The sequence below is a fragment of the Aplidium turbinatum genome, chromosome 12 (genome assembly GCF_918807975.1).
Source record: "Aplidium turbinatum chromosome 12, kaAplTurb1.1, whole genome shotgun sequence".
Lineage (NCBI taxonomy): Eukaryota > Metazoa > Chordata > Ascidiacea > Aplousobranchia > Polyclinidae > Aplidium > Aplidium turbinatum.
This window is the reverse complement of record NC_137483.1, coordinates 10,002,340-10,028,004: the sequence shown is the minus strand read 5'-3', so window position 1 is coordinate 10,028,004 and position 25,665 is coordinate 10,002,340. Positions and strand designations below refer to the sequence as shown.

The 25,665-nt window shown below is 37.1% G+C and overlaps 1 non-coding gene across 1 annotated transcript; it reads left to right on the top strand.

Annotated features, from left to right (window-relative positions):
- Positions 1-10,278: 10,278 nt before the first annotated feature.
- On the top strand, positions 10,279-10,384 carry LOC145781472 (U6 spliceosomal RNA). The gene has a single exon (XR_014290762.1). It is a non-coding gene; the product is annotated as a U6 spliceosomal RNA (small nuclear RNA).
- The last annotated feature ends 15,281 nt before the right edge of the window (positions 10,385-25,665 follow it).

Genomic DNA, 25,665 nt, shown 5'->3' with positions numbered 1-25,665 from the left:
AAATATTGACTTTGTTGCAAAATTCCTATTTTTGATTCATAGCACGTTGCTTGTAGCTTACCCATTTTAAAAAATTTATAATTTAAAAAAAAATTAAGAGGGCATTTAATTTTTCAACAAAATTCCAAAGAAAATGAAAAATTTAAATTTTGGGATCAAAAGAAAGGTGAAGAGGTTAACAGAGAATCTAGGGGTGCCCATCAGAAAATTTTGACATGTTTTATCTTAATTTCTCGTTTTTTTTGTTTTTTTTTGCTCCAACATTCTATTCATTTGGGTAAAACTCACACTTTGGTTTAACTAGCCTATAGTAAATTCATCCAATTACAAACTAGATTTCTGTAAAAGTTAAAGCCACAAGGTTTGGTGAACTTGAAGTCATTGTAAGTTTCAAATCGTTTTTTAATATGGCGAGAAGAGGATTTCTCATTAATTGAAGCTAGAAAACTTTTCGTCTGACTTTCTTCAGGAGCTTGTCGTCAGAATAAAGTCAACCTAAATGCAATGAAATATCTATCAATAGAAAGAAGAAGCAAAAAGAAATTAGAAAAAAGTAGATTTTGGCTATATTTTGGCTATCTACAGTAGAGTAATTTTACTCAGATTAACGATGGAGTCTGTGCTTTAAAACTTCTTCATTAATATGAAATTCCCCTGTTGATTAGCCAAAATTTACTTTCTTTTTTCGCCTAATTTGAAGGGCTTTCGACAGACCACCGCAATGTTGGTGCCCTCAGGAAGGGCTTCAAAGACACCCTAAAAATTCACTGAACATACGCAACTTAGACACTCGACATTCGATTAACCTTGCAGAAAATAGAGATGCATGGAGGCTCACTGTGCATGAGACCGTCTCCAAGTATGAAGAAAGGCGTATCACCAATTCCATCATCACCGGTGGCAGGCTTTACATGTTATCGTTGCGGTCACGCCTGCCAGTGACGCATTGGACTTTTCAGCCATAAGAGGGCTTGCAAATGACGTGATTTTTAAACTGCTGTCTTTGTTCCAAAGTACTGCCATATATATACTTTCTTTTTTCTTTCTATCTATAAATTCTTTACTTAAATCTACGTAAGCAACTTGTTTACTTCGACATATTGCTTTATTTTCTTCGTTTTTCAAAAGCATTTTAAAAATCTTAAATCTACTGCCGAAACTCTGTATGCTAAATACGGTCGACTTGGTTAATAAATCGAAATTGAGCGGCAAAGCTAGCAAAAAATTCTTGCTATAAGGAAGAAAAAATGACATGTTCTTTTCCCATGTTAAGAGAAGCACGTGACCGAGTGCTTCATTTGATCCGCTACTGACCACCCCACAAATATTTTGCTCCAAAAAGTCAATTTTTCCATCATAGCCTACCAACAGCTCTATACATCAAAACAAATTATTGCCCTTTTTACTGAAAAAATCTATAAAACGTCAAAAGCTATGAGAGCAAGATGCTACATTGGTGAATTTATCGCGTTGAATCAAGAGAAACCAAATAAGTTAAGAATATACAATAATATCTAAAATTACCTGCTGTTTCAAGCAGGTTGTCAAATTAGCAAATTTTCATTATACAGTGCAATGCGGCATTTGAGAAACGCATTTTAATGACTGCTCTTCATTCAGAGGCTCATAGTGGATCGAATAAATCTCCGGCAACAACACTTCAACAATCGGAAAACTTCATTCTGCCAATCTCGGTATCCGACCCTGCGTTAAAAGCTACCACAAGTATGCGAAACTACCACAGGAATAACTTATCAAAGGCATGGCTGTCACAGGATAAAGATTCAAAAACCAAACCAACCTTTTGAAAAAGAAACTTATTTAAGTGTGATTTCACTTTCTCGACCAAGTTAAGTTTTAACCGTTCTTGCTGCACAGGGTGTAAGTAACGTGTCTAGCCATGTTTTACTAAATGTCTAAGATTTGCATTGAATTGCCATCGTAAAATTAAAATTTCGTAGCAATTGTCTTGGATTTAACCACTCAGGTCAGTAACACTTTTAATTTCAACCAGTAAGACATGCTGCTCTATTTTAAAACAGTATTTATTTATTTCTATGGATTGCTTGCAAATTTGCAACCCACTAGTGGACCATGGCCCACAGGTTAAAAAACCGCGACTTAATATAGACCCTCTATTTCTTTATTTAGCCTGCTACTTTTCAGATTTCAAAATACTTTTTTTAATTATATCTCACACTGTTGCTTTGATTAAACTCAGGTGTTCCTAATATTTCCTTTAACAAGACACTCATTCTTGTCGAAGTCTCCCGAAATGCAACTAAATGTGACGGAATACCACAGTGTGAGAGTTTGGAAGACGAATGCAACGCGACCGCTTGTAACTTGTCTTTACCGAATTATTGCAAGAGCGTTGGGGATTCATGTGGATTCGTGTAAGTTGTTTTACAATGTATACAAACTATAGTAAGCCATATATTATTCTACGGTGGCCTACCATTAAATTAGTCATTGTGAGTAAAAATTGCCACAACAATAGTGGTAGTAAAGCGACTCTTTATCTATTTTAAATAATAGATGTATGTATAAAAAAACATGTGCGATGGAAACGACCTTTTTGCAAAAAGGTCGGCGGTTGTTTGATCACGCAAACTATTGCTGTTAGGTGAGGAGGGGGTTAATTTTGATTTCAACTTTAGCCCTGATTTTAGAATACAACAGAAAATTTTAAGATCTCTGGAAAAAAATTGAAATTTCCGTCCAACCCTCCCCGCGCCCCAAAACTTGCTTTTCGCATTGCCTTTGTATTGCATTGATGTCAATTTTGGTCTATGGCATTTAAAGTTCAAATTTTATTTTCTACTGTACTAAAACACGTTAATAATGTTGCAAGACAACCTTAAACAGTTTTTCTGATTTTGGTTTATCGTAAAACACGGTAAAGAGGTCATTTCGGGTTGTGCGCATGACTACACGCATGCGCAGAAGCGTACCGAAAATACAAATACTCTCTAATACAAATACAAATACTCTGTATTGAAGAAATAGAAAATAGGCTACCACATCAAATTGATCCATTGTATTGTACAGTTTTTACCTCACAAGTATGGCTGCTTAAGTACCTCTATCATTAAAATTAGTTTGCGTTCTTCTGGTGACTATATACTAGGTTACCTCGTGATGTTAAAGATGATAACTAGCTTTTGTATTTCCGACGTTTCGTCAGTCAGCACGACTGACTTTATCAAGGTGCTGACTGACGAAACGTCGGAAATACAAACCTCTAGGTATCGTTGCGTGTTTTAATTCTGATTCTTGCTGCTTTACTTTACTCATTTTATCAGTATGTTTTTGTGTTGTGCCATCGTTGCTGAACAGGTTGTGTTAACCTGTTTTAGCCACCTTGATAAAGTCAGTCGTGCTGACTGACGAAACGTCGGAAATACAAAAGCTAGTTATCATCTTTAACATCACGAGGTAACCTAGTATATAGTCACCAGAAGAACGCAAACTAATTTTATTACCAAATGCATGGTGAACAGTCTCTCTCTGTTTTTACCTCTATCATTCTTACAAAGCAGAACTTTAAACCTTCTTTGATAAGATAAATATGTAGTTACTAACAAAGCCACAATTGTGTGGCGAAAGCATTACAAAATAATTGAATTATCAATTTAGTATGATAGCCTACTCTCTACCTCTTGGATTAGTATTGATCGCACGACGCATCCATTTGGATCATCGGTTAATTCAAAAAAAGATTGAAAAGTTTATTCACAAAGTTTTATTTTTGAATTTGTAGGATATTGAGCTGGCTAATTTAACAAATAAGATATATACAACCATATCCACTTAAAGTCCATTTCAAAACTTTTACGGGATTTTTGCTCTTTCTTACACTGCATGAATATTTCTATAAGCTTATAATATTTTGTGCGAATAGGCTACATGTAAAAATCTACTCCAGATCGAAGTCCCTGACGGTAACATGTATATAATAAGCCTAGCCAAAACAGCCTTTTCTCTCACGACAGAAATATCCTACTTTCGGGCAATAAATAATTTTTAGTAGAACAACGTCGGATTTTAATAGAAATGTTTATGTGGAAGTTTTCTTATACAGCCGTTTAATTATGTTATATGTTGTATCACAAAATTACTGCTTGGACACTGTGAAAAGTTGACGATTTGTTGTAGGTCATGTCCAGGAGTAGGCCTAATGTATGTAAGTGGGTGATGGATGCTACTATTGCTAGAACAGTTAGTGATGGTAATCGCCTACTTGTCATTGTGATACAAGTCAAATGTGCATCTGTAGATAAAGGGTCAAGGTAGTCAATATCCGTGGCTGGCTGAGATATAAAATCAAGCTGTCTTCCACGTGGGCTTCCACCTGTGTAGGCCTACAGGTTAACCAACCTAGTCAGCAAAAGTTCTCTTTTGTACACGATTTCAACGTCTGGCGACGTTGAAACGATGTAAAAATGACAATTTTGCTGGCCGGGAAAGACCATGATGCCAAAGCTCTCCATATTTGGCTTGTGGGTCAAAAAACAAGTGAGGAAACAAGGTAGATTTCAAGAAAAAAACAGTTTAGTCCTTCATGTTGCCTTTTCTTGCCTGGAGTGCAATGCCGTGCATTGTAAGGGGATTTAAGGAAAAACCTTCTGAAAGTTCGCTTTGCAAAGATAGCGCATTGTGTAATGTGTAGTGTCCTTTGGGTAGAGCATTCTCAACAACTACGTCGCGTCGACAACTGCCCATTGCAACAACTTGCTATTGAGAAGCATCATAAGCTCTTAAGCAGCTGTTGTCAGTCTGGCCCTTTCAATTGGTTGTTGCAACAAAAGCATACCAAAGGCAAGTCAATTTACGTGATTAAACTGAAACCAGCAGATAAAATAGACAGCTAGATGAAAAGGGATTGGGCGGAGAATTTCAAGAATGAAGGCTGAAATCAAAAATTCAAAGTAAATTTTTGCAGACAGAAGACAAAGACGTTTTATCAGTTAAATCATTTATCATAACAAAACAAGCTAAAAGCAACTATTTTTTGAAAATTAGATTTTGGAGATAGGTTTTAGTCAATTTACAGCGACTCAAATACAACCGCAGCTTCATACAAACTGCTTGCATTAATGTTATGCTTTTGCGCATGCTCATAGCTATGCGCACAAATCGAAATGACCACTTTCCTGTGTTTTACGATGAAACCAAAACCAGAAAAATGTTTACGGCAATGTTGCAACATACTTCAAGTGTTTTAATACAGTAACAAATAATATTTCAACTTTAAATGCCAAAAACAAAAAGTGACGTCCATACATTATTAGGCAATTAAATGCAAAAAGTAATTTTCAGGGTAAGGGGGAGGGGTTTTAGACAGAAATTTCAATTTTTTTTCTAAAAGTCTTAGAATGTCCTGTTGTATTCTAAAACCAGGGTTAAAGTTGGATTTGAAAAAAAAGCCGATTAACCCCCTCCCCTAGCTAAAGTGAAAGTTCTTGGATGTTGCTTTCTATAATTAAAGGTTTTTAAAGGGCGGGGGAAACCCAAATTAACTTTGCGAGCTTTTGTTTCAGCGTGATGTCATTGTGTACAACATGCGTTTTACCAAAAAAAAAAATCCAAATTTTGTTGCCTTCGTCTCGCTAAGGCCGCTTTTGTTTGATACCCGTTTGCGAGGCCTCGCGCGCATCAAGCTGTGATGCTGTGCGCTGTGACGTCACAAGGTACATACAGTCGTAGCCAAAAGATTAAGACCAGACTTGATTTATGACGATTTTTGCACTACTTCAAAATACTGCATTAGATATAAGATGATACATAAAGATGATGCAACTGAAACAATATCTGATGCAGTATTTTGAAGTAATGCAAAAATCGTCATAAATCAAGTCTAGTCTTAAACTTTTGGCTACGGCTGTATGTACCTTGTGACGTCACAGCGAACAGCTTCACAGCTTGATGCGCGCGAGACCTCGCAAACGGGTATCAAACAAAAGCGGCCTTAGCGAGACGAGGGCAACGAAATTTGGATGTTTGTTTTGGTAAAACGCATGTTTTACACGATGACATCCGGCTGAAACAAAAAACTCGCAAAAGTTGATTTGGGTTTCCCCACCCTTTAAAGAACAAATTTATGGATTTAAAACGAGGAAAAATCACTAAAAACCACTAACTATTGTTCAGGACGACATTAAAGTAATATTTAAATTATGAGAACGGGGTGCTAACGGCATGAAAAAGTGATTGTTCTAAATAAGTTCTTTTTTTAGTTGTAGGGGCTCAATGAAAGTATTAAAAGTAACACAAGTTTGCGACGGATATCCAGATTGTAATTCGAATTTCCCGACACAATCTGATGACGAAATAGACTGCCCAAACAGGTACCGGTACACATAAAAAATTATTAAAAGTCTCAACCTTTTAAAGAAATTAAGCTACAAAACGCTTTTTAGCAACCAATCCGTTTTGTTGTGATATACAGTAATATGCTTATACCGTGCGCGCGGGATCGGTAAAAATGTCTGACCTAGCCTAGATTTTATTTGAATAAGACACTGAAGAAGCTGCCTTTATCGTGTTGAAAGCTTTATCAATAAACTATACAAGTTTTCCAACCTGACTGGTTTTGTTTACTTATTATAGCCTATATATCTTTGGAAATAGAAGAGTGTTGAACTTTTCATTTTTGACTCAAAGTTTGATTCCTATGGATGACTGCGCTTTCGTTCTGTTGCAATTTGTGTGATGTGTTGCAGCAGCTAAAGCATTATTACATATGTTGTCAAAAAAAGTTCAAAATTAAAATTATACGTAGTTTAATGATTATATAGATCATACAGTACAGTTAGGGCCGTGTGAGCACCATTTCGCCCCTCCCACCGAAACCCAGTAATGGCCCCTATTGTCTTGGTAACGGTACCTAAAATGTTTCTCAAACCATGGACTATGAATTCTGTTCAAAAACATTCTGACTCCACAATCTTTCAGGACTCCACCTTTGACTTCACAACAATTCAAAGGGCTATGTAGTTTAACTGAAACAAACTAGAAGATTCATGTTTGTAACAATCACGCCAAAACCTTTCTGACTAAGCTTTACATTATGCGAGTCTACAAGTCGAGTTGTCTTCTTAGAAACATGATTATACTGTACCCCACAGTGCTTTCACCTTGTCCACCAAATAGTCATTTTCTTTCTTCGGCTGATTTCAACATCGTGCTGTCAAAAGGGCCTTTTTCAGAGGACAATTTAGGCCTGGTACCAATGAAAAAAGCCGTTTCCAAAAGTTGCAATTGCATCACTCTTAAAAAACAAAAACTAAAAACATGAAAAAGAGTGAGTTTATCTTTTAAAAAAATAAGACGCTAGATTGAATGCAAAACACTTCAACATAACAAGGCAGCTAAAAAAGTTAGCATTGTGGAGTTTTTTTCCGAATACAAGCTCCTCCCAAAAAATTTTTTCGAATTAATAAAATCATCTCGGATGCAGATTTATACCTGGAGAATCCCTGTCAATGCCACTGGCTGCATATTTCGAACCTCTTCTTGACCAGCTGGTTATCATTGTTGAAAAAAAGTTTCCAAGAAAGCAAAAGGGTGAAATATTTCTTCTATAAACTTTAAGAAAATAGCATAGATTTAGTTTACTGGTTTCGTTGATCAAAAACAATCATTTTAAAAATAATGTCCGATATCTCTCTTATTCTTTGTTCCTTTCAAAATTCTTCGAAAAGCTGATCTATGCCCGCGTCAACCCATTCATCGATCCACTCCTCCTGAAGGAGCAAGCTGGGTTCCAGCGAGAAAAACTCACTGTGGATCAGGTCACTTTTTTGACCCAAGACACCGAAGATCGCTTTAAGGCAAAAAAGGCGGCGCTGTCTCTAGATCTTACAGCAGCCTACAACACGTATGGCACTGCGGCCTTGCTGGCAAGCTACTTTGCCAATTTCCAGACGGACATACTGTATGGTCCATATGATCACGGAACTTGTCAAGAATCAAAGTTTTACCGTCACCATCTGGCAACTCACGGCGAAGCAGATTGGGACGCCTGAAAAATGGTGTCCTAGAGGGATCGATCTTGGTTCCAGTTTACCGCAGTGCTCACTGTCACTACTTCGACACTACCATCAACAGCGCCTTGCGTACAGTGACTGGGTGCCTGCTTCCCACACTATTGAACAATCTTTTCATTCTTGCCTGTATAACCTGCTGAGCATCGTCACGAAGAAACCATTCTGTCTCTTGGTCACCAGGCATTGAAGCTCAACCACCTTCTTCACTCCAAGTTCTCCGCTATTTCACACGAGCACCCCGTCGACTCAAATTAAAACAGCCATTCGTGGCAGCCGCTCAGCTTCTGCTCAACGAAGCTGACAGACAAAACATCTCTGCGGTTGATTTGGTGGACCATAAATGGAAATCTGAATGGAAGTGAAGCACCACTAGATTTCGTTTGTTCATTCCCGGTGGTCGAGCTTTTCCGCTCAATCATGCACGAATTGGAAAAAGGGCTCTTCCTGTTCTTGTGAATGTGGCTCTGAAGAATAGAACGCAGACTGTATCATTAACGATTGTATACCATCTTTAACCCACCTAACGGAGTGGAAGATTGGCATGTCTTGGATGATGAAACCAAAGACTGGCTGATATCTAATATGTTTCCAGTGTAGTCTGGAAGCAACGGTGTGGTGGTGGTAAAAACCTGTGGTGGTAAAAGGATAGCCCTTGGCCCAGGAGGACCTTAGGAAGACAGCGACGAGTTATTGAATATCGAGCTTCTGTAGCAGTATTTACATCATTTTTTTAAGGGAGCGGTTAATACGGCGCTGCACACTGTAATACTAATACATGTAGGACAATCAAATGATCGATACAAAACAAAGTGTATAATAAAAAATGACTGTCTGTTTCTTTTCTGTGTTCATCAATCTTTTTTTTTTATCCAAGGTTTCCCTGCAAAGATAGAAAAACAACCAAGCATCCAATTCACATCCCTATATTGGCTCGATGTAATCATGTCTCAGATTGCTACAACCACAGCGATGAAATGGACTGTAGCAATAAAACTCATTATTATTGTAAAGTTGGTTTTCCACGCTACTTGCCAACACACAAAGTGAGTTAACACATACATCACTACAAACGTAGCGTATTCTAGCCTCTTTGAAATCTGCATGACTTTTTTACAATAAAATTTCAACTGCCAATCTATAAAGTGATATTGGACATTGATTTATTTGATGCTGAGCCGCGAGACAAAAAGACAGGGCAGTTGAGAAGATATTTTAGGCCCGGTACCAACGAGATCCTCTGGCCCCAAACCAAGACACTTTTAAGAAAAACTCACAATATCTAAAGAATACTCGTTGGCTTCTTCAATTTCCCGGGCCCCATGAAGGGCTTCGGGCCCCTAAAATTATCTCGGACTCGGGTCCAAAAGTTGGCCTACCCCCTGGACCCCTTTGTCAACGCTACTGTAAAAAGATATTGGTTTAAGTTAAAATAATTGCATTAGAGTTAGATAATAAAGCAAGCAGCTGCTCGATGTTATACCAGCCACAAGATAAATTTAGTTTAGCTACAAGATTTAAAAAAAAACGCTAATTCTATTTGACACAATCTACTGCAAGCAGAACAGTGTTTTCAAAAAAGGTAAGAACGCTTGTAGCCTACTGTTTATTATAGCCTATCTACGAACTATCTTTAGTCTAGCTCAGGGGTCACCAACCTTTTTTCATGCGGGCCACTTTGGCACTAGAGAGAGCTGTGGCGGGCCGCACTAAGAAAATGTTAGGTAGGTTGACTCTAATGCTAGAAAAGAACGCATTTTGTACCCAGTATCCAGCGTTACATGTTGTTCATATTTATGTTAGAATACAGCAGCAACAAAATTAATCGAACAATCGAGCGGTTTCATCAGAATATTCATCGCCAAGCAAGAGTGGTGTTGTTACTTCGCTTCGCAAAAGATATCTTGCAATTAACAGTCTCAGTAAACAAGGAAATGTTTGACACATCGCAATACAGGCAACAATAGTGACCTGCAAACATATCATCCAAAAATAGGCTCCAATAACAGGGAAAAAGAAACCAGGTACCATGAAACAAACGCTTGTGGAAATCACCGAAAAATCGTAATTCTATCGCAATTCATGAACAGTGTTCTCTCTAAAAAAGCAATGAGTTGGTTTTTCATCCTTTTTGTGAGAGTCTATAAAACCGTCTTTCTTTTATTATTGACAACTCTAACTTGCGGTGCTTATCAGCATGGCAAGAATTGTTGATTAACAACATTTTGCAGTACTTGCTTCGGCAGAACATATACTAAAATTGGAACAATACAGAGAAGATTAGCATGGCCCTGCGCAAGGATGACAAGCAAAATCGTGAAGCGTTTCCATATTTCTTAAAAAAAAAACGTTTTGCAGTACTAAGCTAAATATTTTCATAAAACAGTCAGAAAAAGTCTCTAAATTTATATATAATATTTTGCCAATTTATTATAAATTGAGTTGGCACACCGACCTATCTTGCCAACAAAAACTTGCATAAAGGGAATACTGCTCGTGAAACACAATAACGGTGAAATGCACATTAGTGTTTACATGACATTTACAAACTTAAAATAAGCAACCCTATGCTCATAGACAATTTCAAAATTCGAAAACAGACGTTTTAATCAACCACTGGGACAGTGTAGCTGCACATCGCATTGGAATAACTTCAAGCGACCCCCACCTAGAACTATAATATGATTGGTCGGTCGGTGGAATCGTATGCAAAGCGAAAATATGCTTTCCGGAAAGTATGTTTTGCCTTCGTGCTCTTTAACTCCTCAAGAAAAGTATTTTTGGTTATACTTGTACGCTGATACCTTCCGCGGGCCGCATGCGGCCCGCGGGCCTCCATTTGGTGACCCCTGGTCTAGCATATGAACAATAAACTCCATTGAAACTGGCTGGAGTGAGTTGGCTTACAAATTATTTTGTTGTCTTTGGTGTATGACATTAAGTAGCCTAATAATCAAGAAATTTAATTATTTTCTTTTCATTATGTTTAGGTATGTAACAATATTCAGGATTGTGCAGATGGTCAAGATGAATGCGAGAATTGCTCTACCAGCCAATTTTCTTCCGATAAGTTTCTTATCGATTCTTACGTACTTCAAGTCTTCGTTTGGATTATTGGTAAATAACAATCATTATGACTGCTTGGAAAACGTTGCAAGCTTGCTTTTGGGATTAGATTAACTTTTACATTAAAAACACTCATCACCAGATTTAGGCCTGATGTTCATATAAATTCCAAAAATCTTTGTATTGTGCAGCTTAACTTTGCTGGTTTTATTGTACTTGTTTAGTAAATGAATATTCAGTTTCAATAGCATTTTGGACAACTCTTATTGGGGAACCTTTCGACTTCATGTTTTTGCCTCATGGAAAATAGACCTACTTTGCCTAACATTGTTGAATTATTATAGTTGCTTCTATTTTACGGTGAAAACTATAATAGGCTATCGGGTATGACAGTCAGCAAGACTATGTTCAGTGCCGTATGAGCACCATCTCGGGTCCTCACTGAAGTCAACCAATAGGCCCCATTTTAAATGATTCCGTCTAAAATTTCCTCAAACTATGAGCCTGTTTAAAAATAAGGCAAGGAAAACATTAGGTTAGAGGCACAAACTTTTTCAATGTAGGCTAAGGGAAATAAACAAATTCACTTCCGTTCTTTTAGCACAGAATAAATTCTCTCACAAAAAGTTAACATGCGGACAATATGCGGTAGTTTGCATCAGACTCTGCTAACTATAACCTGTTTTGCTTTAGTCATTCATAGCACTTATGTTGTGTTTTAGACTTGGGTTTTGAATTTGTAGGCCTACCATATTATCATCGCCTAAAAAAAGGACAAGTTTCGCCAGCAAGTACAATTTTAAGTTTGAAAAATCGTTTACATTTTTTTTGGATAAATTATAGGTTCATGCAGCGAAAAAGAACAAACCCCCCAAAAAAACAAGACAACTTTATTTGGCAGGTTTGACCCATGATTATTTTATGTTTTCTTTAATGGCCGATTTTTTACATTCTGCAACCTTTTTTACCAATTTTTGGTCACTGTCTAAATGAATTTTTCAAAAATAATATTTTAGAATATTTTTTCTCCCTTTCCCAGGTGAGGTTATGAGTTTTAACATCACACAGATTGGAAGAACGAAGATAAGTTTCGATTCAGAAAATTGCAGTGCACTTGCTAACAGTCTGATTAAACGTTTTTAACTTACTTTTCCTCATTTTTTACTGATTCCCTTAAGCAACAAAAATATTATTACGAGTCAGCAAAAGTGAAAAATCTGAATTTTAGGAAATTTCAGTCAGACAGCAACGATCGCAAAAATCTACAAAATGTGACTAATCAGGTAACATCTCCAGCCATGCCTTAACTTTTTTCATTAGGCTTAAGTGAAGGTCAGCTTTAACAAAATTATAAAATTGCTTGGACAAAATATCATTGAAATTTAGGCTATACAACCTTTAAGCTTTTAATATCGGATTCAAACTAAAAAAATCTTTCTTTTCTTGCACCATTGTGGCTGCCGGCGTCTCATAATCAAAATACTGTACGTTCTACTGTATTTGCATCTGTATATGCTGTAGATTAAGTATCCATGTCACGATTTCTTTTTGCAGTAGAATAGGTTATGTTATGCACAGTGCAATTTTGGAAATTTCTTTCAAATTTGCTTCAAACAACAAAGGAGTCAAACTCTTAAGTTGGTAATCAGCAACGTCTACAAGCGTTGAATCAATAAAAAATAGATCGTAGCGTAATAATACGACCATAAAAGGTAAACAGGACCAACTTTTTTTTTTGTTAAGATCATAGTTTTTAATGTCTTATTTCCTCGTTTTTTGATTTGCTCAATTCTGATTTCGTCAAAAATGGATTTGTAGCTCTGCTCGTACTCACCGCTGACCGCACTTACGACGATCGCAAAACAATGGCATTTAATATGCTAGAATGCATGTCTAAGATTATTTACAATCACAGTTCAGCAAGGTACACCAATTTTTTGTAGAATGTATGAATCAATATGTTAGGCCTACTTTGGTAAGCATACAGCAATTTTTTGGAAATGAAACACTAGCCGTTGCCGAAAAGTCAAACTACAATAAAATCCTGTTGAAAATATTAGCAAAAAAACTAAAAATTCCAAAAAAGAGGACATTTAAGCATTTTTAGGTGTCCTCGGAGGACCATTAATTATTCTTGAAAAAAGAGGACAAATCCTCTTAAAAGAGGACATATGGTAGCCCTATGAATTTGGATCCAAAACATCCGACTTTGACTACAATTTCTTTGGCTCCACTATAATGCAAAGATCAATATAAAGTTTAACTGAAAAAAAAAACACTTTTGTTTCGAACACACAAAAATCTATCCGAATGAACAGCCATTACACTGCGAGTCTACGACAAAACGTTAAACACGCGCAATTATTGAGTTTTTATTTCCATCTTTTTAATGAACAATACATTATGCAGACTTCTGTTTTTTTGACTAAACGTTGACTTAAGGATGATATTTTCTCATTTGTGAACATAGAAGCTGGAAATGAAGAAGTAACGTGCGTAAATTAAACTTAATTTTCTCAAGATCTTCTCGTGACTGTAAGCAGGTGCTGTAAACGTTATGTTTTCTCAACTTATTTTTTTTTCTTGATTTAGGGTAAATCGAATTTAAAAATACTAGCCACAATATGTAGCCTACTGTAGTTTGTCAAAGCGATATAACTGGAGAAAGAAGTTGGTCACAAATTTTATCTTGAGAAACATGATCATTTACTCTACAGTGCTTTCATCTTCTCCAGCAATCAGTCATTTTTCTTCTGCGGCTGGTCTAGGCAGGATGTTGTCAACAAAGCCGTTTTCCAAGGAAAATTTGGGTCTGGTATCTATGTAAAAGGCGTCTCTAAAATTTGCAATTGCATAACTTTTGAAATACAAAAACAAAGAACAACAAAAATAAAAATGGCGCACTATTTGTCTTTAAAAAATATAATAAGACGCTAGGGTGAATGCAAAATACTTCAACATAGCAAGGCAGCTCTAAAAAGTTAGCGTTGCCTGAAAATTGCGTATTCTAAGAGTACTTTCAGTCTAAATAAATAGTAAAACTTTGTAAAATGATGCTGTAAGAGAGTTAGTGTAGGCATATTTGTAATTTCGTGTTTTTTTTTGTTAAAAGCAAAAACTCACTTGTTTTTGAAAGAAAACATGATAAGCTTAAAAAAAAATTAGGGTGGCATTTTTTCTGAACATTTTTGGGGCACGAAATCCAAGATGGCGTCCAAAAAGGGGCACAACAATAATTATGCAATATTTTCGCAAGTATAGGCTACAATTACAAATAAAATATCTGAATATATGTTTTCTGAGCCAGGAAATCTAATGGGATCATCGAATTTAGGTTTCATATATGATACACATGTACCAAATTTTAAAATTTTATTTAAAATACCTCCCGCGCACCCGAAACGTATGCTAAGCTACCTACGTAATTTTGTAATTTTACACCAAGGACTGTATTAACTTAAATGCATGCATTTTCACAAAGAATACGCAACTAGAAAGCCAATGAACTGATATAAATACAATGAAACTTGAATTAATGTTCGATCCTTTAAGTCGTATTACACGGGAAAGATGTAAGAAGTCTTAGGCCTTCTGATTGAATGGCAGTTATCGTTAACAACCGACATCTACGGAATTTATAATATTTATTGAATGCCAAAGAAAGCAATTCATCTTCAAATTTTCAGTCTTCATTTATCACTGGTTGGATAGTTTTGTTTTTACAGCTGAGACCACAGCCACAGACTTCTGTACATGGAATATTGTTCTTGTGGCAGCTGCACCTTCCTTCGCATATTCGCATCCAAGTCTTTGGTTCTGCCAGCAAATCTCCCAGTCATATCGGAACCAGTCAGAGCATGAAAATCTAGAAGTGCAGAAGCACACTTTGGTCCCAAGTTGTTGTATATGTTTCGCACACAAATGTCCCTCTTTAATCTGCCCTTTCCCGTAAGGGAAGTTTTAGACCCGGGTAAGTGTGGATACATGTAGATGAGCAACAACAAGATGTCCGAGTCTGGGGAACTGACAGCCAGTTCTGTTTCATTGGGAACAGTTAGAGCGCGCAGAACAATCAAAGTGTCTGCCTCTTCTTGGCTGTGAGTCAGGAGCGAGTCTGGAATATTAACATCAGTGGCGTAGCCAAGGGGGGGGGGGGGGGGGGTTTTGGGGTTACAACCCCCCCTTTGGCACGCGTGTGACGTCACGATATTGAGAATGATGCTTTCAGTCTAAAAAAAATTGCCTAATTTTAAACAAAACTGCATTAAAAGAGCGAGTTTTGCCAATACCAAACATTCAAACATCTCAGCCAGGAATTAGCAACAAGAAAACACAGAGACTTAGCTTTTTTTTTCGAAAAATGCCGAAGAAAACATGATCTTATCCTTTTGCTATGCTACCGGGCAGCACCATTTTACAGGAATATTCGTACCCACATTTTTGTTGAAAATGCTCTCAGAATGCACCAAATTCAAAGTAATTTTTCAAAATTTTCTGGGGGAGGCCCCCCAGACCCCCGCCGTTGGATGGTCAAAACCCCCCCTTTCAAAACTCCTGGCTACGGTACTGATTAACATTGCCCTTGGTTTGTGTTTCCGATGTTACCAGTAGTTTTTTCAGTCTGTTGTTGGAGCTCTTGCTGTGATGTACAACCTTTTCAGCTAAATACTCGGTCAGTTCTCCTTTGGTGCGGATATCTGAGAGAAAGTTCTTCAGGGAAATATTCTGGATTAAAGTATTGTCTTTCACGTGGTAATATGTTGACTTTCTCTTAGTCCTCTTTGTCCGCATCTGTTGCTTGAGCGATGTTTCGATGTACCGGTCAAACACCAACCTGATCTCGTCATGCTATGTAGGCTACCCATGTTACAAATTATCTGAAGAAAGGCTTCGGCAAAGTCTTGGCATGTTTTCATTTGTTCCGTTTTGGTAACTGCGTTTACCATAGCCCTCCCATCAATAATGATCACTTGGTGAGTTGTCAGTTCATCTGGTGGGTCCACAGTGGTATATTCAACTGCTGTGTCTGTCATCTTTAAAGGTACTTGGAATGAATGGTTATCAGACAGCTGAGTAACAGTTACCTCATTCCTGTCAACTTGTACCCGTTGTCTGCTACTACCGGTATCCAGCAGCTTCTCAAGATGACTGAGTATTGATGCCTTATCATATGCCAGCAGAAGGGATCCATCTGAAGCAAACAGTGATCGGGGCACCACACCAAACTCATACGTTCCGATGCATTCCTTGAGGTCCATCTCCGTTTTTTTTTTTCTTCGCGCAACGCTCAGAGTTCAAGATGGATACCATTACATCTTGCAGGTTTACAATTTTCCATATAAAATGGATTTGTTTCCTGTCTCATCATTAGTGCGTCCGCTCCGGGAGCCGTCCACACACCCAAACACTCAGCAGGCACACCATACTTACATGGAAGATACCTACCAGGGAGGCGAGGGACTCACTACGACCGAAGGGACCCACCGCGGTAGATGGTAATCTGTGGATGTAAATGTTTGGTTAGTGGCTGCCTCAAGCTGATCTGCCTGTCTCGACTTTCCTCTTGCTGATCTTGGAGCAGACTAGGAGATGGCGGGTCAAGCATGAGAACTAGCGCGTTTTGGTAGATAATTCATTTTTTAATTTTATTTGAGTTTGTTTGTGTGTGTGTATCTTCTTGTTGCCCGCTTGAAGAAGGGCACCTGTTTGGAGAAAACGGGCCACTGCAGTCTGACATCTCATTTGGCGGAGATGCCAGAGAGGAGCGGCCAGATGGAGGGTAGCTTTCGCTGACCCCAGAGTCATCTTCGAATGGGCCGCTGCAATCCTGTCATCCCAGGGCGAGTGGGACGACGGAGAGGGACGGTTGAAGATCCCCCGCTGCAATCACTCTTCCGGCATCAGGCCGTTGCAGATGAGTGAGAGGGACAGGTTAAAGGTGGTCATGTCCGGTCGACTTCTTGATATTACAATGAAACGCTGCAACAGTCCTCGCTCTTCTTTAATTTTGATTACCTTGTCTCCCATGCTGATTTTTGCAATTGCATTGGCACTTTCGAATGTAGACAGTTTCTTTCTGGTCATTTTGTCCCACACGGAAAGTTTTCCTTCTACAAGACGTTCACTCGTTCAGTGACGAAACTTTCGAAAATATGTTGCCCAATCTCATCACGCCGAAGGATGTCGTTGGTAGCAGTTTCATTCATAACTGCTTTGGTGAGCAAATTGTAAATTTCATCCTCGTCAGAGGATTCAAATGGGTTTCTATGCTCGTGAAATACTACGCTGAGTTTGATAGCATTTTGCGTTATTCGGGAGAGTTTTCCTCCTTTGAGCTCATGGTGTTGCGTTCTCTTTGCCTTGCTACCAGAGTAGTACTTTTTCTCAAAGTCATGCTGCAAATTTGAGAGTTTGGGTGCGATGAGAAAGTATTTGTCCAGTGACTTTTGATTCTGTGTAATTCCAACTATGCCTCCAATAACCTTGAGTTCACGATTTTCTTGTTCAATCCCGTGGTCTGTACCTATTGATGTGAATCCAGCAACACCTTTGCTTACGCAGAAATTCCCTTTCATGAACTCTGCCAAGATTTCTGGGTGCTCTTTTTCTGCTTGCTGCATTGTAGAAATGTAAAGTGGTAAAAGGCGTGCACAATTTAAATGATCATAGGCAATAGTGGTTTATTTGTGCATCACATGTGATCATTAGACACTCTGGCTACTCGCAGACTGTTGGCTTCACAGATCATCGCCAGAAACTATTTCTACATAAAAAGCAGCCACTATGAGTTCTTCAGTTTATTAAAAATCTTTAACAGGCTGTTTCGCCCTTTACTCCAGCATCACTTCTTTGTTATTTTTATCCAGCAGCCTGAGTAAACCTGTAAAAACCGTTATACAAGCTTGGGTTCTCTCTGGTAGCCTACTATCATTCATCTATGACGTCACAAATTATAAAAAACTGCTGATTAAAATGATTCAATAAGCTTGCTGTATCATCATTTTTTGTTCCTTCCTCGTATGGAGGGTTGGATACAATGCGCCATTGTTCTCGACCATGAGCTGTGCGTACTGCACATTCATACGTTAATTTTGTCCATTTTGTGATGTTTGTTGTCCAAATCATTCTTGGTCTGCCTTTACTTCTTTTACCGTTTATCTTCCCTTCTATTAATGATCTTTGTATTGAATTTTGCCTTATTGTGTGTCCGAAATACTTCAATTTTCTTCTTTTGACTGTTTGTAAGAGCATTTTGCTTGAATTGAATTTGGAGAGTACTTCATCGTTAGTGATTTTTTGTTTCCATGAAATTTTTAACATTTGCCTGTATGTCCAGAGCTCGAAGGCATCGATCCGTTTCTCCATTTTTTGTGATATTGTCCAAGTTTCAGAACTGTATAATAGGGTCGACCAGATATAGCATTTTAAGATCCTGAGACGAGTTGATAAATTTAAACGTTGATTGGTTAAAATATTTTTCATTTTTCCAAATGTAGTTCTTGCAATTTCTATCCGTCTAAGAATTTCATGGTCACACCTCCCATCTTCAGTTATTAAATGACCAAGATATGAAAAAGATTTTACTTTTTGTATAATTTTATTGTCAATTATAATTTGGAGTACTGTGGTGTCTGGTGATTTTGAGATTATCATTGATTTGGTCTTTTTAGCGTTAATTTTCATATTAAATTCTTTACCAATTGAGTTAACATTGTCCAATATTTCTTGAAGATCTTCTTGTGATTCAGCCAACAGAACAGTATCATCAGCATAGCGTAAATTTGTTACATTCAAGCCACCAACTTTTACTCCTTTCATATCATCAATGTATCGAAAAATCATTTCTGTATATAAATTAAAAAGACATGGAGAAAGTACACATCCTTGGCGTACTCCACGCTTGATATCAATCCCTTTAGATAAATCTTTTTCCATGCGAATAAATGCTTTTGATTCCAGTACAAATTAATAATAAAACGTAAGTCTTTGCCATTCATACCAATATTGGACAAACAATGAATCAGTTTCTCATGGTTAACTCTATCAAATGCTTTCTCATAATCAATAAAACATGCATATACATCTTTATTTACTGCATTGTAACTCTCACAAATTGTTCTGAAGTTAAGTATACCCTCTCGTGTTCCTTTACCAGTTATAAATCCACTTTGCGTCATGCTAACCTCATTCTCAATAGATTTTCGATTTCTTAATGAAATTATTCTCAACAAAATTTTCAGTACATGACTGATCAAACTTAATGTTCTAAAGTCACTGCAGTTCTTTGCTTTGGATTTCTTTGGTAGTCTGACAAAAACAGTTTCATTCATTTCTTTAGGTATAAATCCAGTCATATATATTTCATTACATAATTTGTGTATGCGTTTTAAACTTATGCCATTGAGTGCTTTTAGCATTTCTGGATAAATGTTATCCTTTCCTGCAGCTTTATTACATTTCAGATCTTGAATGGCTTTCTCAACTTCAGATATCAATATTTCTTCTCCTTCGTTATTGGTAATTTCAGGCATACATGTTCTATCATCATCATATAATTCTGTTACATACTCTTCCCATCTACTCTTTATATCCTCTTCCTGAAATAACATTTTTCCTCCACTATCCATGATGCAGCTGTTTGCTTGTTCAACTTTCTTCAAACATGTTAGCTGTTTAACTTTATTGTGTAATTCAAGTGACTTATGAGATGCTTCTAGATGTTCTATTTCACTGCATTGATTTTCCCACCACCTTTGTTTAGCATCTTTGCATAATTGGGATATTTCCTTATTTAAAGCTTTATATTTCTTGTGATTATTGAATTTGTTTTTCTTTCTCTGTTGCATTAAGTCAAGTATCTTCTCAGTAATCCAAGGCTGTTTAATGTTTTTCCTCTTTGATGGTAAAATATTGGCAGCTGCATCATTTAAGGTTTCTTTAATTTCATTCCAACTTCTATCTATAGTTTCTTGTGTAATTACTTGAGGAATTTCTGTTTGCTGTAATAATTCAAATTTATTGTTTACTGTAATACTGAATTTTTCTCGATATTGTTCATTTTTAAGCATGTTCATGTCCATATGTTCTGACATATTTGTTCTTTTCACTCTTTTTAGCTTTATTTGGATTTTCATAACAACTGGATTGTGGTCAGACATTATGTCACATCCTGGATACGTTTTAACTTGTCTTACTGCATTTCTGAACCTATGGTTTATCATAACATAGTCAATTTGATTCCGAAATTGATAACCTGGACTTTGCCATGTATACAACCGCCTAGCAGGATGTTGAAAAAGAGTGTTCGCTATTACTAAATCATTAAGTTTACAAAACTCCAGCAACCTTCTTCCACGTTCATTTAAATTGCCAAATCCATAACGACCAGTTGTGGGATATTCATGATGATCACCCACTATTGCATTAAAATCGCCCATTACTATATTAACTTCTCCACTTTTAGTATATTTAAGTACATCCTTTATTGACTCATAAAACAACTCAATCTCTTCATCGGTATGTTCTTGGGTTGGTGCATAGTATTGGTATTGGTATATATAGCATTGGTATTATATGGTATATATATATGGTATTATATAGCATTGGTACTTGCTGTATGTGCGTCCCAAAGTAACTTTGTTACAAAGTATTTACTTCATAAAGTACTTTTGTAAATTTTTTACTGTTAATGAATGGGGCCAAAATGAAATTTTGGCCATTTTGGTAGGGGATTCCAGGTCATTAGAGTGCACAGAAAAAATGCCACCCTAATTTTTTTCATCTTTATTGTATCATCTGACAAAATCAAGAAAGTTTTTGCTTTTAACAAAAAAAAAAAACACGAAACCTTTTTTAATGACAAATGTGCCCACACTAAGTGTAAAATGTACATTTAAAATATTTCGGTAGGGTGGGGCAATTTTGACTATTTTCCCTTGACTATGTGCCTGACCGGTGGCATGTAGGGCTAGCCGCTAGAGCATAGGCAACATAGTTAATAGGCAACATAGTTAATAGGCCTAAATATACATTTATTAACTATAGTGGCAAGAACAAAACTACTTGGTTGGGTGCTGTACAAGTAGCACGAGACCAACCAACGCGATATCCACGAACAGAATGTTCTTTGGGAAAGTAAATTCTTTATGGAAGTAAAAGTATAATAATTTTGATATAAAGTACCTCCGAAGCAGAAGCGTTATATTACTTTGTCAAACATTTTACACTAACAGTCATCAACTTATTTCTCTTGTAACATATGGCTTTTCTGCATTCTATTCTTCTGTTGTTTTGTTTTAAGTTTTGTTTCATTTTGTTTAAGAACTGCATTTAGTAGAATCTTTAAGCAAAAATTTGTTTTAAAAAAAGTTTTCAAAAATTATGATGGCATATTTTTGTATCATTGTACTCAAAGACATGCATCATGCACGATTTGATTTTATTTCACACAGGATTGTTTGCTATCTTTGGAAATATTGGAGTAATACTTCACAACACTCGCCAACTCATCTCAAATAAAAACTCCCTATCTGCTGTTGCTTACAGCCATCGAGTTTTGGTCACGAACTTGGCTCTGGCGGATTTACTTCTTGGGGTAGGCTAAGGCTTTGTTTTGATATAGCTTACCTGCCTAATAATACGCTTGCATAGAATCTACAAGCACATAATATGTTAATCAGAACAACCGCAAGCTTCACCAATTTTTATTCTAGACCTCAAAGTTTTGAGCTGTATGGCCTTCCACCAAAGACAAAAACTAAATGTGAATATAACAGAGTCTTTTTTGTTATGAGTTTTTTGTTTAAACTATCACTGTCGGTTTTTCTGGTACTATTACACTGCAATCAATCTAAAACAGCTCCATTCTCTTTTCAAAATAAGTAAAAAATTTAAACTCTTTTAACTCATTTACATCCACTTTTTTCGAGTTTGAAGGAGAAAAAAGAAATTTGTTTGAGTTGAGGTTGGTAGGCCTCCTTTGATGCAAACGAAATACCGTAATTTAAAGTCCGAGTTATTTGTGCAAAGGTTGTTTTTGTTGAAACATATTTCACAATGTTTGTTCAATCACTTTTCTTAGATTTATCTGATAAGCCTTGGAGTAGCCAACAGCGCCTACAAGAACATATATTGCAGAAGGGATATTCAGTGGAGAGCCAGCAGAACTTGTTCAGCAATGGGAACCATGGCTGTTATAAGTATTCAGTGCTCAGTTTGTATCCTGGCAATCGTGGCTACTATGCGTGTGTTTCTTGCCGCAAGGTAGGTTTGACTTTCAAGTTGGTTATGATTCTATATTACCGTACTCTACATTAATTTTAGCTTATATCATGATCTACAAAATGTTTTCCATTTTACTTTGAAAGTTGTTAAATCTAATTTCTTATCATTTCTAGACCAATCAACACAATTTCACTGAAAAGATATATTTTTGTGGCATTATTCCTTGCTTGGTTTGTTTCCTTTATACTTGCATTGACACCATTGTCGGAGTCTCAGACTAATTACTTTCTCTCTGAGGTCTGGTAAGTACACTACAGCATACATGGCGTCCCACAGTGAATAGAATCTTCCACAGGAGAGCCGTCAATGCTGACGAGAGTAGCAAGCTGCCTCAGTGCTTTGCCATCTTTTTTGACTCGCGGCGCACTTAAAACTTTGAAATTCGGCGGCATACTGAAACAAAACTGTTACCCAAACAAAACGACCTACAAAACATGTTTTAATTTTTATTAGAAAGATTTTCGCAGCAATCACTGTGCAATGTGCATTTATCATGACAATTTTTGAAAATAATGCTGCAAAAATTTATTCAAACAAGAATATCAATCGCATTATAAATTAACTTTTTGGTCAACAGCAAAGAGGAAAAACTTCGTTAGCAGAATAGCTTATGTGGTGTTGTAATAGAATTCCAATGACTGTTATGAAATTTGTTTATTATATTCTTCCTATCCAAAATTCATCAAATAACATGTTATCGATATTTGAACTTAAACGCATGGTATTTTGTAGTTGAAAAATTTTCTTTAAAAGAAAGCAGCCTACATTCTTGCCTTAGCGTTCTAGCATTAACCACAAAAGGATTTCGGACCCAATCGTATGGCGCCGTGTTCATGTTTTAAGTAATAGGTGATAATAGAGCACATGAAAAAACTGTAGGTTTAACTACAAAAACTTCATTTTCGAGATTTCATCATATTGCATTCAAAGGAAATGACAGTTCCTTAGTGACACATTTCGATCAGTTTGCTCTGGAAAAAACATCGAAGCAAACTAAATACAAACTTTTAGTGATTTGATTTGATGTTTTACCTGAAACGCGCATGACGTTGACGAAAACTGGTTCTGGGTTTAAGATTTTTGATGATAGCTCATACAAACATAACTCGAACGAAGATGAACTTTTGCACTTATCGTATAGCCTATCACCTTGCTTTTGAAAGATGTAGTTGTTGAAAGTGCATGACATATTTTGGTTGATTGTAAAGTCAGCTTTGAGAAGAAAGCTTTCTAAACAAACTTAGCATAACTAGTAGCATTGACAGGGAGGGTCCAGGGGGTACTTTTGGACCCGGGCCCGAAGTCATGTTTCGGGCCCGGAATTTTATCAGAGGACCTAAAAACGAAAAAAAACACGTCGTATTCCTAGGAGTTCTATTGTTTTCTTTAAAGGTTTATTGTTTTAGCAGGCCCGGGCTTGCTGTTTGCACCGAGCCAATACTGTTGTCTCTAAGGCTCTGGGCATAATACAAGAACGTAAATGAAAGCATAATTAGGTTACAAAGTTAATTTTTCATAAAACAAGTGATTCACACTGTGCGTAGGTATGTGCTGTGGAAAAATGAAAGGATTAAAGTAAATTAACGGGTAGAGATTTTTTCGGAGTGGAAATATTGTGTTGGCTTATGCCTTAAAGACTTATGGTATATGCACTGATTGGGTTAGTGCTATATCCAATCGTTTCGGTGGGCTACAGGCATTAGTGCACTGCGTTATACCATTAACGCCAAACGGACTCATTACCTAATACACCGTGCAGCGATGGATTACCAACAGCTCAGTGGTGATCTAAATGAAGTGCTTGAAATCATTGTAAATTTCTTTAAAACACGGCCTCTTAAATCTCGGCTTTTTCAGTGTCTTTAGAATGAATTGGGAGACGAGCACAATACTTTGTCGTTTTATTATAACTCAAGGTGAATTTGTAAGGATAAAGTTCGTTTTCATGTGTACAAATTCAGAAACAAAGTTATTATACTTTGAAAAAAGAAAACCTTTTGTTGGCAATGAAAATGCCCCTCAAGGGTTCACATCCCTGAAAACTGAACAATTCATCGAGCTTTGATTTGACCTGACTTTGGAAAGCATACGCAATCTTGCTTCACTTATCTCATTCTATTAATTTGTAGCCTAAAGCTTTTCGAATTCTTTACCCTTTGCACGTATTAATATGAAACCTGCTTTTCAGCGGTAGCTGTTAATAAGTCCAATTATAAGATGGTATCTAAATAAGATAGACACCGAACGAGAAATGCGGGTTGCGGTATTTAACACAAAACATACTTGTGTATGGTATAGTATGCTACAGTAGACCATGTAACTCACAAAGTTTCTTGTTGAAAAAACAGGTATGAAAACAATTCTTTCCTGACTTTAGTGAAAAAGAAATATATGGAAGACTTTACAACCAGACTGTGGGCGTTGCAACCCAATGACAACAACGATTCCTTTGCTTGGAATACTGACAGGTGAATTAAGTAGACCATCATTTGAAAAAATGGCATAACTTTAAGATCAATGCAACGCAAAGAATTAATGTAGGTCATTGTTAAGCACACGTTTGTGATATTTACACCCCAGTTAAGTCAGTGGCCGGTCAATTGGTCGACAGACATTTGGTCGACAGTCATTTGGTCGACAGACATTTGGTCGACAGGACGTTTGGTCGACAAACATTTGGTCGACAGGACATTTGGTCGACAATACATTTGGTCGACAAGACATTTGGTCGACAAGACATTTGGTCGACAAGACATTTGGTCGACAAGACATTTGGTCAACAGACATTTGGTCGACAAGACATTTGGTCGACAGGACATTTGGGTTAGAGTTAGGGTTAGGTTAGGGTTAGGTTAGGTTAGGGTTAGGTTAGGGTTAGGTTAGGGTTAGGTTAGGGTTAGGTTAGGGTTAGGTTAGGGTTAGGTTAGGGTTAGGTTAGGGTTAGGTTAGGGTTAGGTTAGGGTTAGGTTAGGGTTAGGTTAGGGTTAGGTAAGGGTTAGGTTAGGGTTAGGTTAGGGTTAGGTTAGGGTTAGGTTAGGGTTGGGTTAGGGTTGGGTTAGGGTTGGGTTAGGGTTGGGTTAGGTTAGGGTTAGGTTAGGGTTAGGTTAGGGTTAGGTTAGGGTTAGGTTAGGGTTAGGTTAGGGTTAGGTTAGGGTTAGGTTAGGGTTAGGTTAGGGTTAGGTTAGGGTTAGGTTAGGGTTAGGTTAGGGTTAGGTTAGGGTTAGGTTAGGGTTAGGTTAGGGTTAGGTTAGGGTTAGGTTAGGGTTAG